The sequence below is a fragment of the Carlito syrichta genome, unplaced genomic scaffold (assembly GCF_000164805.1).
Source record: "Carlito syrichta isolate Samal-C Ts95f unplaced genomic scaffold, Tarsius_syrichta-2.0.1 Scaffold119772, whole genome shotgun sequence".
In the NCBI taxonomy this organism is placed as follows: Eukaryota; Metazoa; Chordata; class Mammalia; order Primates; family Tarsiidae; genus Carlito; species Carlito syrichta.
This window is the reverse complement of record NW_007063868.1, coordinates 290,224-294,262: the sequence shown is the minus strand read 5'-3', so window position 1 is coordinate 294,262 and position 4,039 is coordinate 290,224.

Sequence of the window (4,039 nt, the reverse complement as noted above, 5' to 3'; positions counted from 1 at the left end):
GGAACGTTGTTCAGGTGAGAAGACTCCTTTTACCAGAAAGACATTTGACCATTCACCAAATTCTGGCTTGTAGACTCTTATGTGAGTCTGTTCACAGTGGTCCTAGATGGTAGCACAACCAGGGAAATCAAGACACATTTCTTGTGCTTACAGTGCTCAGCTGACAGAAGCCCTGGTGTGTGACTTTTTCTAGAACACTCCAGCTTCCTGGGCCTCAGTGCAAATAAATGGCTAAGCGGTGGTCCTGGCTGGTGAGGTTGTGTGAACACCATTCCCACAATGGTGGTGGGTGTGGTATCTGGCTGGCTTTCTTTAATTCACTTTGTATTATTCTTGATACCGGACACTGCCAGGCCATTACCCTAGTGAATATATACTACTTTACTGGGTGACTGTCACCAAAGGTCAGATTTATCTCCATGGGAATTGTCTGGAAATGAGTAAGATGAAGTAACTGGGAAGAGGGTCAGAAAGGAAACTCAAGGCCTCAAATGTATCTACTGTTCCAGTGAAGGACTCTTTACTCCAAGAGACGGGCCATAAAGCAAACTTGAGATTTTAAGGTAAATATGATTTGTTAGGAATCCCTAAGACTTGGTGAGCTGGTACTCATGACAGGAACAGAGTGAGAGCTCCTTTGGATGTAATTTTTCTTCTTCAACTCTTTTCTTTTCCTTTTTTGAGTTGGAGTCTTACTCTTGTCGCCCAGGCTGGAGTGCAGTGGCACACTCACGGCCACTGCAGCCTTGATCTGCTGGGCTCAGGCGATTCTTCTGCCTCAGCCTTCCATGTAGCTGGAACTACAGACTCACACCACCATGTCCGGCTAGTTTTTGTGATTTATTGTAGAAACGAGGTCTCACCAAGTTGCCCAGGCTGGTCTCAAACCCCTGGATTCAGGCAATCTTCTCACCTTGGCCTCCCAAAGTGCTGGGATTATAGGCTGAGCCACCACGCCAGCCAAGCATTTTCGTTAAAGTTTTAAAAACAATTTATGTCATTGTAGAAGTTTTAGACAATGTTGAAGAGTATAAGTTCTGTCCTCTCAATAAATCCTGTTTCTCACTAAAAAAAAAAAGTCCAGAAAGGGAGTTGACTCTCTATCTCAACTTTCCAGGGATAATCACACTGTGCTGAATTTCGTTCCAAAACTTTATACACACACACACACACACACACACACACACACCCCTACATGATTTTAACTTTGAAATAAACAATTGGACCCTACTATCTATATAAATAGTTTTGTGACTCGCTCTGTTAATTCACATAGGTCTTAGAGGAGATCTCGCCCATGCATTGAGTACATGGTAGATAATACCATTGTGCAGATGTACCATAATATATTCAAAGAGGTTCCTATTGATGATCATTACTTTTCTTTAATTATTTGCAATTAAAATAATATAGCAAATGAATATTTGTAAATACACTCTTGTTTACTTGTACAGTAAGTTTGACAGCATGGAGTAAAATTGTAGAGTAACAATATATGTGAATTTACAATTTTGATTTTTGTCAAGTGGCCCTTCTATACGATTGTACCTTTTTATACTCCCACAACCTTATAGCAAAGTACCTATCTCTCTCCTCATTGTTACCAATATTATATATGAACATCTTACTAATTTTAGACTATCTCATAGATGAAACTTGTATTTTGTGCTTGTTTTGCAATTATTTCACAGTATTTACTCTGTATTTCTTCTGTGAATTACCTGTTTATGCCCTTTGCTGATTTTTCTATTAATTTGATTGACATCATTTTACTCATTTACTAACATAAGATTTTAATATTTTTATAAATTAAATATAAATTTTCAATATTTTACATTAAAATATTAAATATAAAATTTTAATAATTTTATATATTAGGGATCTTAATACTCTGTTATGTGTTATAAATATTTTCTCTCTTCCATTTATCTTTTAACCTTATTAAAGTTACTTTTTTGATACGTCAACATTTGCATTCTTCTGTAGATAAATCTGCTGTTCTGTTCCTTCACAACCTCTGGATTTGGGGTCTTGTGGATATTTTTGTAATGCTGGTAAGGTAACTGGAAAGCCTTAAGGGGAAAAAGAAGCTTTAGAAGTTTGAAGGATTAATGTCACAAAGATAGCCAGCACTTATTTAATACTTCACTAGATAGTCTATTATCTGTGGAAGCAAAACAAAAACACATTTTTCTAGTAAGAAGAATAAACGCTTCTTGCAGACCAGGGAGGAAAATGCAGTTGAGAAAGCTGTCTGGGCCTTCTATGCACAGCAAACACTCAGGGAGTGGCTGGGGGAGCCAGCAGAATACCAGAAGGGTGTCTTGACTTGTGTATTTCATCATTTGCTGGAGGCAAAAATTGGCACTGCATGATTCTGTATTTATTCTTTATTTTGCCAAGAAAAAAAAGAAAAAAAGAATCAGAAATCTGTCAGTGCTCTGTGTTTGAGAAGTGACCACTACATCCAAGTTCAGGCCGAGCCCAGTCTTTACTTTCTGACACGCATTCTGGATAGTGTATATAACATTCCTCTGAAAGGATGAAAATGGGAACAACTATCCAGTTATGTTGGAAGGAATTCGTTATGGTTCTCTAACCATTATTTTACCTTTGCTTAAGATTTTAAAATCATTATGCTCCTTTTGCCTTGAGATAGTTTTTCTTTTTACTTTAAAACACACCATGACTAAAGGAAAGTCCAAACTATTTTCTCTTTTTTTTTTGAGTCTGGGTCTCACTCTGTCACCCAGGCTGTAGTACAGTGGCACAGTCATGGCTCACTGCAGCCTTGACCTTCTGGGGTCAGGCGATCTTTCCACCTCATCCTCCTCCTAGTGGCCAGGACTACAGGTGCATACCACCATACCCAGTTAATTTTTTTATTTCTCTGTATGTTGCCTAGGGAGGTCTTGCTATGTTGCCTTGGCTGGTCCCGAGCTCCTGGGCTCAAGCAATCCTCTTACCTCAGCCTTCCAAAGTGCTGTGATGATAGGTGTCACCCACCACACCTGCTCCAAACTATTCAAAAAATCCCATATCTCAATTGGGTAACTCAAATTTGATTATTCAAAATATCTTGTTTTAAAAAGGGTTCCTAGTACTTGGGTATATAACTGCTTGAAATATCTCATAAAAAACAAAAGGGACTGGGCACAGCGACTCAAGCTTATAATCTCAGCACTTTGGGAGGCCGAGGTGAGGGGATTGCCTGAGCCCTAGGTCTGAGAACAGCCTGGGCAACATGGCGAGACCTTGTCTCTACAATAAATCAAAAAATTAGCCAGGTGTGGTAGCGTGTGCCTGTAGTTCCAGCTACTTGGAAGGCTGAGGCAGAAGGATCACTGGCACCAGCAGGTTGAAGCTGCAGTGGCTGTGAGTGTGCCACTTCCCTCCAGCCTGGGTGACAGTGGAACTCCAACTCAAAAAAGAAAAAAAAAGACTTCCACTTTCCGCATTTTAGAATTCCATCTGTAGGAATTACGGAGTAGAGCAAGAAATGCTCAACTAAAACTGGAAAGCCAGTTAGTACGGAGAGTACGGAGTGGAAGAGAGAAGGGAGCGAAGCAGGAAGGCACGCTGCACAGACACTCCAGGTGTGGAGAGAGGAGAGGTGGCGAGAAACAACACTGCTGACCACAGGGGCCCAGGCGCCATTGTCTAGGCTGTAGCTAAGGATGTGAACTTGCATTTCAATACCTGGAAATATGACCTCATTGGCATTCTGGAGACTTGATGTGGGGAACTCGAGGACAGCGTAGAGGAATGGAAGAACAGGCTTTGCCTGAGAGAAATAGGCTTTTTAAGCAACCTGGGTGGACTGAGAATCTATAATACTGAGTGACCTATCACAGAAACAAAGAACTGAGTATCACATGTTCTCACATATAAGCAGACCTTGAACAATGATCGTTAAAACCATAAGAAAAGGATGGAAGTAGTGGGAACCTGCTGGGAGTGGGGCGAAGAAGCAGGATTGGCAGTAGTGGAAACCTACTTAGGGAAGGAGGGCACACCTCATAATATGTAATGAACGTTT